Source organism: Apis mellifera, linkage group LG7 (genome assembly GCF_003254395.2).
Source record: "Apis mellifera strain DH4 linkage group LG7, Amel_HAv3.1, whole genome shotgun sequence".
In the NCBI taxonomy this organism is placed as follows: Eukaryota; Metazoa; Arthropoda; class Insecta; order Hymenoptera; family Apidae; genus Apis; species Apis mellifera.
The window spans coordinates 729,740-746,348 of record NC_037644.1 but is presented as its reverse complement, the minus strand read 5'-3'; the positions used below and the strand labels follow the sequence as shown (position 1 = coordinate 746,348).

Genomic DNA, 16,609 nt, shown 5'->3' with positions numbered 1-16,609 from the left:
TCATTATACACGAAATTGTTTTTACGTGCATATTTTATTTTTACGTATTTTCATATCGTTCAACGAGATTCTTCCTTCTCAAATTTAAATATTTCTTCACACTGTTTTAAACGACGTGAAAAATATATTGTTTCATAAGCCTATAATTTTACTTAATTATAGGATATTTCGTTTTTTCCTAGCCAAACTTTATCGATTATAAATATTAAAAAAAAGATCCTTTCTTCCACAAATAAATTCCTTTTCGTAATTATTTATCCGTTCCTTCTACAAAAAGGAAACTAAAATAAAAATAAAAAATTGTTTCGAGCCAAGTTAATCATATAATTTTCACCAATATACATTTAATATAATTAACACAAAGTCTCGTTAGGAATGGGAGAAAATTTATTTTCGTTTACCAAAAAAAAAAACCGACTTATGTGTTACGTGATAAAGAACGTGGTTAAAGATCGCATCGAGGAACGTCCTGGAGATTCGATTCGTCGCATCGATGGCGGCGAGGGTCGAGGTCGAAAGGTCAGGTACCGTTCGCCTATTTAGAGCAGGACCTTGGTACCGTTCTTATCTTGAGCTGTGTGCGAAACAAGAGTGCGAGGAGGCGGAGTTGGAAGGAGAGAAAAAAAAAAAAAAAAAAAAAAAAAAGAAGAAGTGGAAAGAGGTACACGCGATGTCGTGTCGGGTGGGCAAAGATGCAAGGGAAAGTTTCTTGGGCAAAAGTAGTCACGTACCGGCTTTGTCAGACGCCGCCAATCTCCTTGAACGATCTAGCCTCGAAAAATCCTACTTTCTTAGGCACGCTGCTTTTCCTTCTCTTCTTCTCTTTCCTTCCTCCCTTCTCGCTCGCGAAATCTTTGAATTATTCCCTTCTTATTTCTTTTCAATACGATTTTGATAAAATCTATTGTCATATTTCTACGTTTCTCTCATTCTCATGATTTATTTTGCGAATTATGAAATTGTGTAAAGCGTATATCGATGTTAGAGCACGAATTTAGCAGATTAAAAACTGGATTAAAATAAATAAAAAAAATGTTACTCGAATACACGTGCTTTAATATCACGATATATCAACGGATTATTTATATTTCCCAAACCGTGGTGGATAAATTTTGCTTTTGCCAAGGCATTTGTATAGCAAATATTTTTCTCGAATATATAATAATTGCATTTGTATCCGTTTTAAATTCATGTACATTGAAAATGCACAAATTCCATCTCTCGTCTAATTCTGTTATAATTATTTAAAAATCCTAAAAAAAGGTTTATCAAATATATTCATGGAATAATTTTTGAAACTTCTTAGAAACAAATGTGGATTGAAATTTATGTAATAGAAAAGAATTTTTAGCAACTGTTGTATTGGAAAACGAACGAATTTCGATTTACAAGTTTTTATCTTCCCAAATATGTGAGAATCTTTCTTGTTTATCATATCTGTTCTTCGGTTTCATAAATCGAATATGACGACACGATCCATCAAATCGCGTCACTTGGTATAACCTGGTTCATCACAGCCTATTAACAGTGCGGTTTGTATTATGGGCATGGCATAGTTGCGGGATTGATTGTCGATAATTTCGCTTTAATATTTCGCGGTACTCTCTCTTGGCAATTTTTTCCTTTTTTCTTTTTTTTTTACAATTTCGATCTAAATTATCCACATACGAATTTAAAGGGAAAAGAATTAAAATCTTTTGTTTTATTTCACACTGAACGAAGAAACAAGACAAATTTTCATGAAAAAGTTTAATAATTATACTAGCACAATTGTTTCTTCCTATTTTAACGAGAACTGTTTCCACATTATTCCAAAAATTATCATTTAAATAATATTACATCGCAAGCATTGTAAATCACAGATTTTTACATTATTTCTAATTATTCAGACATTATTTAAATGATAATTGGTCGACAACGAAGCATCCTGGTCACGATAGGTCACCGAGATGGAACCCTTCACGTCTCGTGGAATCGAATTTTCCGAGGAACGGTGTAAATTACGAGATGAAACGGCTAAAATGTAATCATCTGCTGCATTCTCGCGTTAACGAGTAAAAGGAAAGGGAGGAAGGGGTGGTTAAACAGACTGCAACAGGATTCATGGGCCGTGAAAATTATCGCGTGACCGTTCGAGATTTTTCAAACGATCGCGATCGTTTCACGAAAAATGGAAAATCTTCTATTTTTGCAAATGCACGAGCGCGCGCTTCCATCTAATTATTCAGGCTGCAGATTTAAAATTCTCTCATTAGCTAACAAGTTCTATCCCATCCGTGTTTCATCCCGACCTCGAAACAAGTTTCGAAAAAATTTCAGATGCTTTAAATTCCGTCCCGCGTGCATGATCTTCTTTTATTCTTGGAGGATCTCGAGGATCGATAGGGAAAGGATTTCTTAGAATTTTAAATTAAACAATTTGTCGTTGTATTTGATTTAAAAGATCAACTCTTATAATTTCAGACGTGTTGATTTTGAAAAGTAATTTATAAAAATTTATTCTAGTTTGACAAACTAATGTTATATTAGTTAACTCAATTTAGAAAATATTTGAACAAAATTGATTCAACTATAATTGATATAAATCTGTGATATTACAAATACAAATTTCTGAACATTGACTGAAAAAGATTCCAGAACATTTTCTAATTAAGTTTAGTTGATTAATTCATCCTGATACTGCATTTATTTTAATATCTAAAGATGGAACTGTTCATGAATGAATTACATCTGTTGATGTTGTGATTGGAATTGATTTAAGTTTCTATAATTTAATATAGAAATGTTTAAGTCAGATGATGGAAATTGTTGAAAAATAAACGAATGATACTTTGTTGCGTAACAATTTAGCTTGAAACTAAACAAATATCACCTTTCCAATCGTTAATTCAAAGAAACAAACATGTGAGAATTCAAAGTTCAAATTTTCACGATTCGATGTTCAATAGTATTTCATACCCATCACTACCAAACCATCTCTATTCCTTATAACTTTTTCTCCCTTTTAACGAGTATATAGCCTTCCCTATTCCTTCATCCAAACACTTACCAACTTTCCAACAAATGGTAATCCTGATGAATCTATCTTAAAAATCTTAAGACACCTTGTACACGTCTCTTTCCATTCTTTTCATTTCGCCAATCCCTTTCCAATTTTTCTCATTATCCATTATATTATTACACTTTTCGTTTACCAGTTTTGGTTGCTGTATAATCTTTTCTCCACGTATAATACAAACTCATACCAGCACGTTCGAGGATCAATATATTTGGAGCATCGTAATTCCACCATCCATATCGATCGTAACGCGAAATCTGCTCCGTTTCCAACGATACATACGGTTTCGTACAGATAACCGTGGCATGATAAATTCGCGATGCACTATTTCCCGTTTCACGTTAATTAATCTGGGGACAAGTAAACGAGTACAAAAGCGTTTTCGATAGATAGCTGGGGATAGGAAATGGAAAGGAAAGAAAATTTAACTCGATGGAGAAGAGAAAGAAAGATGATCGAGTTTACTGAATAAGAATGATCTGCTCTTTTTGAAGGATGGAAAAGTTGTTTTGGAAATTGGAATTTTTTGAAGAATAAGTTAAAACAAAATTTCTTCTTAGAAATTTAATCTAATACAAAGATACGAATATATATATATTTTGTTAAATCGATATTGATTTTTATAAATGTTTGTAAATAATAAAATTATAAAAAGATCTTTTATCCCTTGTTGTCATATTCGAAAAGCAATAAAACACACGAATAAAAAGAATTTTTATTTTGCAAGATTTGATTAAAATTCATCATCGAGCTTCAAGTTTTCCATTCCCTTTTATTTCGAATAAAAGCTATCCAATGTTGGAGGAAGGAGAGGGGAAAAAAGGAGGCAAAATAAGGGAGGCTGCATTTCGCTATCAGCAGCGACACCGTTGGGGGGTTGGGAATCGGAAAGCCGGGGGTTGAAAGCGACTTCGGCCCGTAGTGTCTCCGCGGACAGCAGCCACGCTGCCACGCAGCCTTTCGGCAGAGGCCGTGCCTCTCTCTCTCTCTCGTCTGCGCATCTCCGCGGATCTTCGGCTGATTTTCCCGCGCGATTCCCCCCTTTCGACTCCCCCTTCGAGTTGCGCGCGGCCAAATCTTCTCACCTCGAATCCCAGTGAAACGGGATAAAAACGGAAAATTGGAGAGGAGAAACGTTCGAAGTTGAACCAATTGTGACTCGATTACATCCCTTGGAGAAGAAGGTAATTCGACGAGGTATTTCTCTCAGAGAAATTTTTACGAAGAAAGGAAAGATTGGGAAGAAAATGTGATAAAAGTGGATCCATATTCGAGACTTGTTTTAAATTAACGAAAGTGAAATGTGAGTGTTGAATATTGAAAGAGGGATTGAAAAACTAGGATAAAAATCGAAACTGTGTGTGAAAAGATATCGCTTTGCTTTTGACGCGTAAGATAAGATGATTTTTCTATTTTTTTTTTTAAAGTTAGTTCTTCTTTCTTTCTCACGAAGCACAATCGGGGACCTTTTTTTCCAAATTGGAAACGATTCGAATGATTAAAATCTCGCGTCACAGAGGGATCGTTCGGCGAAACAGTGATAAAAAGCTGTGCTGTTGCATTGATTCCACGCCTCGATAACGTTTTCAAGCATTTTGCACAGGAGTGGAACGGGGACTGGAATTCGCGTGTCGATCTCAGATAACCGAGAAAAACGTCTCTTCGATTCTCTCTCTCTCTCTTTCTCGTGACAACGTTATCGCCGATTCAGGTAAGTCTTTCCCCGTTACGCTTTGTTTCGCGCTAAAAATAAATGGATCCACCCACCACGTGGTATTTCATTGACCTGTCGAGAAATCGTTTAGATGTAAATTATGGAACCGAAGTTACTCGAGTTGTCGTTTCTTTGCAAATACATCATGCTTGAAGATGATTTTCGATTATTAATGATATAATTTGCGAATGAGAATTTAATTTTAGATTTAGGGAAAGAATTTTCACGAAATTTCTTGCGTTGAAGATCACTTTTGTGGAAACTGTAGCGTGTATTTTTACAATGTATTCGTAGTTTTGCTTTCTCTTTTTCTTTGTAGTAGTAAAAAAAAAAATAGATGAAATAGAATGAAAGATTATCGAAGAATGAAACATCAGAGTAATTATATACGTGTAATTTTGAAATGGATCAAAACTTTGAAAATTTTCTTTTTCAAATTTTCCATTCCATAGAAGTGAGAAGTTTCGAATAAAATTATGTTCGCGTGCTTTTCACCGGGAATTAAATTTATTTAAAAATTCTTTTTTTATTTATCCCCAGCACCTGAAACAAAATAAATACGTTAATTTTAGAGATCGAATTACTTACAAACATACAATTTAATCTAAATATCCACGATTAAATAAAAAAGAATATCGATCAATATCTTCCAATTCTTCTTCTTCCCTCCCTCTTTCCTCAAAGAAAATTGGAAAGAAAAGCAAAAGAAAAAAATACTCATCCCTCTCTATAAATTTTTCAATTACCCGACTCACTTCCCATCCACGAAATTATAAATGATTCCAAGTTTCATCATCCCCTCCCCTCCCCATCCATCCTTTTCGAGACGGTTCATTTCGTTCACCTCGGGATCTCAATTACCGTCGCAAAGATTGCAGCAAGGCCGATTAAAAGCCGGCCGCTGTCTTGGAAAATCCACAACTTCTGTTACAAGGATCCGGAAATAGGAGACGCGGTCCGCTTTGAGCCGCTTTTCACCCTCCCTCCCCCACTCTACTTAAAAGCTGGTCGCTGTCCTCCCCGTGCTTACCACTCCGTGTAATTATTTTCTCATTGATTGGTGGATCGCAGCGGCCGCACCTGCAAAGCGTATCAAAATCAAACGGGGGACAGGTGGCATTGGCAGTTGCATCGCATCACGGCATTATCGTCCAAGAGCCGATTTTCCTTGGATCTTCCAATCCCAAGGGGGAGAGGAAGGGGTGGAGGAGGATTGGAGGGGAAACGTCACGCCGCAGCGAATTTATCGTTCCCGATTTAATTGAAAATCTTCCCCTTGGAAAATCGAAATTTCTGCCTGGGTCGTTCTTTTTTTTCGTCGATCTGGAAAGAATGAGGGTTGATGTAATGGGAAGGGGAAAGAGGTTTCGTTCGATATTATAGGTTATTTTTTTATTTTTGGATATCTTGGACGGATATCTATCCTTTTGATTGTTTCGTTTCCTCTTCCTGTTGAGTTTTTGAAACGAAAGGAAACGAAGAATGTTTGTTCTTTTTTTTATTAAATAATAATACAGTTTATAATCAGATTTTAGAAAAATTAATGGGTAGAATAAAGAAGATTTGTTGATCAAATGATCGTTTTGATTGCGATCAAAAATTCGATCTTAGATTTTGTTTTATTATTCACCAGGCTTTGGTTGTAATAAATAAGTCAGTTGTAAAATTTATTTATTACGAGCAAAGTTTCACGAATAATATCAATATATACCATTTTATTATTCAAAAAGTTTCGATTGTAATAAATAAATTTAACCAATGCTTGCTGAATAATAAAATAATATATATTAAAAGTTTGATATACGATTTTTAATGCTTTTATTTGATACACTTTTTACTTCTTATTCAAAGTTTCGATATATATTTGTCAGATAATTTTATACTTTTTCATTATGATTACCAACTGAATCCTCTTCCTCTTTAAACAACCAATTTATATTTATTTTTTGCATTTATCCTTCTAAACTTTTAAACTTCTTTCGAGAAAGATTGAAAAAAAAATACATTCACTTTCTAAATCACGAAAATCAAAGTTTCAATTCTTGATATTCTTGAAACGAAGAACTTCCTCAACTTCAAAATTTAAAAAAGTACACAACAAATGGATTATCATAGAATCAGAATATATAATTAAAATTTCAGCTTAAAATTAACTTATATATATGCGCCGATTAATAATACGCCCATTTTATGCAGAAATTGTTTCCGCCCTGGAATAAAAGCGGATTTCAATTAAATGCTATTAAAGCAATCTCTCGATAATATCGAAGCTGACTTTATTGCTTCTTCCCTCCGCATTTGTACAACGTCTAGAAACTGCTTCACTTTACTAGCCTTGTATAATTTCGATCTGCGGTATTGTTCGCAAGTATTTTCAAAGGTCTCGTAAGTAGATTGGTTGTGTCGTTCGTTGCGATAAGTTGGAATGGAACGATGACTAAACAGAAGAAACTTCATTCAACAGGGGAATTTTCGAGGCGTGACGAATTGATAAATTGCTCGAGTAACAAATTTTCAATCTAATTTCTCGTCGTTTGAATATCGTTTGTCGAATAGTTTTTTTAGAGGATTGGTTTGACAATGAAATCGAAATTCCTTCGAATTGTTAAATTTTACATTTCATTTTTTGTTTCTTCTTTATCTGGAGATGATTTTTTTCGGAGGTGATGAATTGTAGAATGAATTTCGATTTGAATTATTAATTAATTTTTAGAGTTGGAGATGGGATTATTCAGTTTAATGGATTTGTAATGAATATATTATTATTCTAAATATATTTTATAATGATGTATTAGGATGTTTTATATCCATTTGAGTTTAATCAAGTTTTAACAATCTATTATTTTTACTTAGAAAAATAATTTAATTATATTTATGAAAAAGATATTTTATTTCTTCTTTCATATGCTAGTAGTAAAATCAATAATTAAACTGGCGTCTCTTGTTTCAGTTTTAAAGTTAAAAAATATAATAATATGAAGATGTATTTTATTTGTAAAGAAAATCGAATCGTTTGAAGAAGTTTCTTTTAATACAAGAATACAATAAAAAAAGATTTCATTTAGATTTCAATAAATTTGTTTAAAAATGTTTTAATAATTATATATTGAATTTGTTTTTATTATTTTTCAAATTATTCCCATTCGACTATCAAAAATTAGAAAGTCGAATATATTTTCTTCTAAAAAATAAACCAAACAAGATATCTGAGATAAAATTTATCTGAAATTTAAATGGGAGAAATTTCACGTGTAATATAATTACGTGTAATGAATATATAATTCCAAGTATATATTAATATGTTTAAAGTAATAAAAAAAAAGTATAATCCTATTAAAAATTAAACATATTGTCAAAGAACTTTTCCATCGGAATAATTATGGACAAAATGAAATCGTATCAATATTCCCACATAAAGAAGATTATGTGGAAATTTATCTTTATATCTTTATATATAATTCAACACATATAATCGACAAAGCATATCATATGAATCACTCTAAATTTCTTTCATAGAATTTTCTATTCTATTCTGTCTTTAATATTACATTATATATTACATATATTAATATTAATAAATGTAACACGATTAATAATTAATAAAAAAGAAAGAAACCTTGTTTTCAATAAATGCTTTTCGAACAAATCAAAATTTTTGGTTATCGATCTCGATAGGCAGAGGCAAAAATAAAAAAGAAAGAATGCCATGAACACGTGGTCAAGGATCTGACCCAGACGAAGAATTCAGAGCTTGCCTATTTATTACGTCTTTCTCCCTGCTTCGATGCACCAAGAATATCCGTGATATCTTACAGGCATCTCGCACCACGTCTATTATATCAAATGTTTTCTACATTTAAAATCTAATCAGAGTGATATAGAGGATGTGCAGAATAGTCTATAATGGGGTCAGGCTGAAGAGATTCTTCAAGGAAGAAAAAAATTAAAAATCGTATTTCGAAAACCAAAATTTGAAAACTTGTGAAATGTACGTGAATTTAAGTACATATGATTGAATAGTCAACAGAGATATTGGATATAGAACACGTTGAATAATGAATAATTAGATACACGTATTATAAGTAGAATGGTCGATGATTGATCAGACAACCACGTGTAAGAACAATTAATCATTATTTTCAAATGCAATTCAAACAATTTCTCGTTTTTCCTTATTTGTATCTTTCAGCCATAAAAATCTCACTTGTCCCACGAATTACAAATTATTGAAACCGTGTTTGTAACTGTTTAAAATCCGTCCATTTAATCAATCAGTCCATTAGTTCAAATTAATCGAATAATATCGATCATTTTCCATTAAACAGGATAATTCCTGTAATTTGAATGTAATTTGAATTAATCTTCTTAGCGTTCCATCAAAGAGAACACATTCGAATTGTGTGCGACAATATTCTCTCTTATTCACTCGTTCCAGTAATATTATCCATTGCTATCTCTTCTTAATATTAATTCACCAATTAACGCAAAATTTACGATCCCAAGATCCTGATCCACAGCTCGTGGCGACAATCGCCATGGAAATAGAAAATCAAAATCAAAATCAAAATCAAAGAGGAAATCTCAGCTAAGGGGAAATATTTTAGATGTGGTCAGCCTCAAAACTTCACCTGGCAATAAACCACGACGAGTACGATTTATTGTTATCAATGATCTTGGCGTAATCATCGAAACTTTTACCTTTCGTAGAATCGAGGATCTCCTCGAGCAACTGGGATTTGCATGCCTTTTATCTCTCGAGCGCAACTGGAGATGTCGAATTACGCGAATTATTGGAAGAAGATTTCGACGAGATACCAGGATCTATCTATATAATTTTCTTTTTTTTTTTTTTTTACTCGAATTGTGAATTCGATTTGACGTGAGAAATGGAGACGAGAAAATGAGGAAGGTTTTGGATAAAAAGGAGGATTGGTTCGTTGTCGTAGATAGGGTGAAATTATTGTATATTTGATAAATAAACGTGAAAGTGTAATATTTTACTTGTCGTTATTTTTTTATATCTCTCTAATTATAAAACGTTTGAGTGGAAATGTAATTTGCAAGTTTTATTTCGAGTAAATTAAAAACAATTTTTTTATACCTGCAACGTTATTTATATCGATTCATACTAGAAAGCAAATGAATACGCGCGATAAAAATTTAAAAAAAAGGCACGAAGTGAAAATTCAAGATCTCGATAAATAATTCGAAAAAAAATTGATATTTATTGGTAATTGGACGTATTTATTTATAGCCTAAGGCTAACTTCTCTTCTTATTCCCTTGTCTATTCTCACTGGAGATAAACAGTAGTTTGGGAAACTTTCGGTGTCAGAGATTTTTCGGGTCACGCGGTTTAGGATCGACTTACCTGTCTCCAAGAGGGTGTAAAAGGCTCGTAAATGACCGTCTTAAGTCTGTCCAACCTTTATCCTGTATAAATCAAAATTATCGAATCTCTCACGATGAATAAAACGTGATTTACGGATCTATTGATGATCCAAGTATTTTCCAAATTTGCCTTAAAATCATTATCTGTGAAAAAAGAAAAAATGAATTAAAGGTTTGTTCGAAAAGAGGCACAAGAATTGGACGAATCCAAATTTTTCGATGTTTGAAATGAATGAACTTTAATATTTTAAATGAAAATATTTTTTTTTCCTTTCCGTTAATCGTCCATTATTGCTTTGTTACAATATTTTGTCTATTATTATTATTTTCGTTTGTTTGAACGAGTCACGAATTTTATTTTATTATTTTAATATTGACATCGTTTTATCGTTCGTTGCGAATCATATTAAAATTAATAATTTTAATAAATGTTTCGTTAGATTCAAGAGTTATATTATTAGCTACTTCATGAAAAATAATCGAAATTTTATTGGAGTTTCGATTATTGAAAAAAGGAAAAAAAAAAAAAAATCTGGTCAACAGAGAATTTGTGGCGTGAAAATTGATTTTACACGTTTCACGCTTCTTCTGCAAACATTTCTGGAGAAGAGGCAATAGAATAGTTTGCCGTTTAGATGCTGTTGACTTAAAGAAAACTTCTTCCAGGAGAAAAGGTTATCAACTTCATTAAAATTATATTTCTAATTTTAAAATTAGATTAAATTCATTCTTGTTCATTTTTTTATTTTAAGGAAATAAAATTTAATAAAAGTAATTAATAAGAATGTTAGTTGACAAAAATTATTATTATTAAGAGCACAAAGAAATTTTGAAGAGAATTGTGATTCTAATTTTTCAGTAATTAAAGTAAAATCATCTTCTGTTCGGTTGTAGATATCCTGTATTTTCCATAGAAGGGAACCTATTTAAATCTCTTTCTCGCTACGTTCATTTCGACATACGTGCTTCGAGCGTAACAAGAATCAAAGAAAGAATAATAAATTGAATGAATCTGAATTATTCATCCCGTACTCTACTAGTGCAAAGGTAGAGATTGAATAACAATCGCACTTTTCGAGCGAGGATTCAAAAGGATACGCGTATAATTATCAAGTTATATCGAACACGAAATAGATTTGTTGCTTCGATTCATATAAATGAGTTAATTAATTAGATTTTTCCCTAATCTAATTTAAAGATTAGATCAAAAAATTGAATTAATTTCTAAAAGATTGAAGAAAAGTTAGGATAAATTTGGAAGAAATTTTCAAATATTCAAATTATTATTATTAAGAGCACGAAGAAATTTTGAAGAGAATTACGATTCTAATTTTTCAGTAATTAAAGTAAAATTATCATTGTATCGTCGGATATCCTGTATTTTCCATAGAAGAAGAAGAATTTTGGATATTTTCATTACGACAATTTAATGTAGATATTATATATATATATATCTGAAACTTGAGGATTGAAAGTTTCTCAAGTTTCGTAAAATATTTATATCGACTTCCATCTTCTTCCAAAGAATTATCTTCCAAAAGTATCTTCTTAGACTATGTATTCACGCGTAAAACGTGGATTTGCACAAGTAACGAAGATATAAATACCTAATGAGCAATCAGGGGAAGAAGCAGACCATTGAGAGAAAGCTAATGAGTATTCCGTGCTTCCGTCAGCTATTAATGTATAAATTGTTACAAGTCTCGTTAAACGAGCTCTCCTCCTCCAAGACGTCGCTCTTCCTTAATCGAACGAGGTAATCTTCTTTTCACCGATCATTCTACGATAACAACGACTGTGAGATAAATTTATTTGCACGATCGTGAAATATTTGAAAAGAGAAGCGGATTGACGTCTTTTCAACTTTCTTCTTTCTTATTCCAGATTATTGATAATTTTTGCAAGGATTAAGAAAGTTAAACGTTTCACGAATAAAAGTGATAAATTTTAAAAAATTGATAAAGATTTTGGATTGGAACTTTGTCTCAACGAGTGAATTATCTCGTAATTATTAATACGTTACGCAGATGTTTCTTTTTATTTTATTTAAGTTGAATAATCTTAAGGAAAGAAAAAAAGGAGCAGAGTACTTTGTTCTGTTGGTCCACTCATTAGTAACGCCGTCTACCAGACTTGAAACCTTAGACATAGCGGGACAGAGGTCAAGTTAGAGACGATTATTTGCAGGGAAGGATACAAGTTGGAGAAGTGCTTGGGAAAATTGTGTTTGTGAACCGTGAAATCCCACCGGTAATACTTTCTGCTCCGAATTCCTCGAGAGGATAAAACAATCGAGAGCTCATCGCGGCAACAGTTGTATATACAGAGAAATGAAAAATAAAAATAATAATAAAAAATAACGTTAAATAAATCGGGAACAATCAAGAAAAATCGATTTCGTTTTTACCTAATATAAATATGAATACAAATATGAACAAAAAAATCTACATTTTAGATTGTAATCAATGGATATTCGAAAAAGAATCGAATTCTCTTGCGTATCAATCGACACAATCAACTATGCTGACTGATTAAAATCATGATTTCATTGCAGCAATTTGATTCTTGTTCTTCTGTAAAACGAAAAAGAATCGAGATCAATTAGCGTTGCATTATTTCTGAGTTAGGCAGCCATGTAACAAAATACGACATGCAAAGAAAATTAGTATTGTGGTTCAAGTATGTGTCGACCTACTTAACACGTTTCCATAATTGGAGAGTTTCCGTGAATAGAGAAAAAAAAAAAGAAAAAAGAAAAAAAAAATGTTCACAACCCTTGGCTAAAGAATTATCGGAGAATTTCCAGCGAATATGTGCTCGTAAACTCTCTTGAATTGAATTGAATTAATTTACGAATTGAACAATTACTTGAAAGGATGGAAGAAGATTCCATTGAGATCGAAAAATTCACTAGCAAGTTTGTTTGCAATGAGTGATTAAAAAAAGAAAATTTTAAAAAATTCTGGAATATTATAAATTATAAATTATTCTGAAGTTTTTTTTTTTCTCTCTCAATCACATTTTTCTTCTTTCTTTTTTTAGATTGTCACGTTACATATGATATAATATTTAAATAATATAACGATTCCTAATAATACCTACAAATTATGGAAGAGATTATTTTAATTCGGTCATTCATAAATAGGTATCAGTGTTATCTCGTAATGAGTAATATAGGATCTTTACGATTTATATAAAACCCCCAACAATAATAATTTCCCCCCTCGCTATAAAGCATTACAATTACTTTTCCACACAGCGGAATCCCGATTATTCGATATGATATAAGTATTTATGTAAAGTCGAGTAGTTAAAGTGAACCGATCGATCATAAGTCGGGCATCGGGCGGATAACTCGAAATGCGATCTGTTTTCAGTGATGCGTCGTGTATGTGGTCAGGCATCGAATGCGTTGTTTAACCGGCAGCTAATGTTTTGAAAATGTAATACGATATCAACAGCAGTGATATTGCTGTGGAAGTACAAGCTGCTATTCCACTTGAATTTGCATTTGATTTGTTATGACCATGTCGACAATTGAACATTTAGCTATTTGATGAAATTAAAAATTAATACTTCTTGTTAGTACTTTGATATATTTTGAAATTGGTACGAAAAATAAATTAAAATATTAAAATTTGTTCTTTTCCTTTATCGATCCATGTCCAAAAATTCATTTTAAAAATCATTCTTTCTTATCAAATGTGTCCAAGCAAACAACCTGCTCACCTTTCGTTATTATTTATTTCGTGAAATCGTATCTTTGATTTGTTATGACCATGTTGACAATTGAATATTCAGCTGAAACATTTGATGAAATTAAAAATTAATACTTTTTGTTAGTATTTTGATATATTTTGAAATTGGTACGCGAAAAATAAATTAAATAAATTTGAATTACTGAACTATACATAGAGGAATATTAAAATTTCTTTTCCTTTATCGATCCATGTCCAAAAATTCATTTTAAAAATCATTCTTTCTTATCAAATATATTCAAGCAAACAACCTGCACACCTTTCGTTATTATTTATTTCGTGAAATCGTATCTTTGATTTGTTATGACCATGTCGACAATTGAACGTTCAGCTGAAACATTTGATGAAATTAAAAATTAATACTTTTTATTAGTACTTTGATATATTTTGAAATTGGTACGTGAAAAATAAATTAAGTAAATTTGAATTACTGAACTTTATATAGAGGAATATTAAAATTTCTTTTCCTTTATCGATCCAAAAATTCATTTTAAAAATCAAACTATTCTTTCTTATCAAATGTATCCAAGCAAACAACCTGCTCACCTTTCGTTATTATTTATTTCGTGAAATCGTATCTTTGATTTGTTATGACCATGTTGACAATTGAACATTCAGCTGAAACATTTGATGAAATTAAAAATTAATACTTTTTATTAGTACTTTGATATATTTTGAAATTGGTACGTGAAAAATAAATTAAATAAATTTGAATTACTGAACTATATATAGAGGAATATTAAAATTTCTTTTCCTTTATCGATCCATGTCCAAAAATTCATTTTAAAAATCATTCTTTCTTATCAAATGTATCCAAGTAAAAAATCTGCTCACCTTTCGTTATTATTTATTTCGTGAAATCGTATCTTTGATTTGTTATGACCATGTCGACAATTGAACGTTCAGCTGAAACATTTGATGAAATTAAAAATTAATACTTTTTATTAGTACTTTGATATATTTTGAAATTGGTACGTGAAAAATAAATTAAGTAAATTTGAATTACTGAACTTTATATAGAGGAATATTAAAATTTCTTTTCCTTTATCGATCCAAAAATTCATTTTAAAAATCAAACTATTCTTTCTTATCAAATGTATCCAAGCAAACAACCTGCTCACCTTTCGTTATTATTTATTTCGTGAAATCGTATCTTTGATTTGTTATGACCATGTCGACAATTGAACATTCAGCTGAAACATTTGATGAAATTAAAAATTAATACTTTTTATTAGTACTTTGATATATTTTGAATTTTGAAATTGGTACGCGAAAAATAAATTAAGTAAATTTGAATTACTGAACTATATATAGAGGAATATTAAAATTTGTTCTTTTCCTTTATCGATCCAAAAATTCATTTTAAAAATCAAACTATTCTTTCTTATCAAATGTATCCAAGCAAACAACCTGCTCACCTTTCGTTATTATTTATTTCGTGAAATCGTATCTTTGATTTGTTATGACCATGTCGACAATTGAACATTCAGCTGAAACATTTGATGAAATTAAAAATTAATACTTTTTATTAGTACTTTGATATATTTTGAATTTTGAAATTGGTACGCGAAAAATAAATTAAGTAAATTTGAATTACTGAACTATATATAGAGGAATATTAAAATTTGTTCTTTTCCTTTATCGATCCAAAAATTCATTTTAAAAATCAAACTATTCTTTCTTATCAAATGTATCCAAGCAAACAACCTGCTCACCTTTCGTTATTATTTATTTAAAATTTCAAATTATTTAAAATTAAGTAAATTTGAATTAGAAAATTAAGAAATTAAGAAATTTGAACTATATATAGAGGAATATTAAAATTTCTTTTCCTTTATCGATCCATGTCCAAAAATTCATTTTAAATATCAAACTATTCTTTCTTATCAAATGTATCCAAGCAAACAACCTGCTCACCTTTCATTATTATTTATTTAAAATTTCGTAAAATCTTGCACGTATTACAATTTATATAAATATGTACATGCAGTTGGAAATGGATCACCTTTGCAAATAGACGCATAAATATTGAGTAAATACATGGAATGGTTAAAATCCCAGTTTATTAATCGCATCTTAAAACAGGTTGCAATTACTATCGAAACGGTTAATCCCATTCGTCGAATCTCGTCTCTGCGTATTTATTCGAAAATCCGATAACACGAGTTTAATACGTGAAAATTAATAAATCGATGGAACACGTAGCCGCGTGTACAAGGGACGATCTCGTCTATGGAATTTCGATTAAGCCTTCGAGACAGAATTTCCCGGCTGAAAATTTTAATTAAAACTGTCGAGCCGAGTTTAGCGGTTCGCAACACCTCGACCTTCGCGTCGCGAGCCTCAACTCGAGTGTAAAGGAGAAAAAGATCAATAAATATCTCGGACGTGCACAACCTAGGCCGACGTTTTTACTCTTCTAATTAACTCTTAACTTTACGAAATAAGTTGTGAAAACAGGCTTGCACGTCTTTTTCTTTGTATCGATGTGCAGAATCTTATCTGTAACAGTTTGTACATAACGAAGCGTTAATATAATATATTGGAACATTTTTATGAAGGATTTTAGAGATCAAAACGTGAAATTGAGGCTTAATTATTGAGCGAGCTGAGACAAGATGGAAATTTAGCTTTTCAATTTAATACAATTGTAAATTTAATTAATAATATTCATATTCGTTTTAGAAAA

General features: G+C 31.2%; 1 protein-coding gene across 2 annotated transcripts in view; it reads left to right on the top strand.

The window, feature by feature from the left end:
* The first annotated feature begins 4,000 nt into the window (after positions 1–4,000).
* Positions 4,001–16,609, top strand: part of LOC412896 (octopamine receptor beta-2R) — a 178,039-nt gene continuing 165,430 nt past the window's right edge. For both annotated transcript variants that reach the window (XM_016913140.2, XM_006558068.3), the window contains exon 1: positions 4,001–4,769. The gene's annotated coding sequence lies outside the window, so the exon portion shown is untranslated. The remainder of the gene's footprint in view (positions 4,770–16,609) is intronic.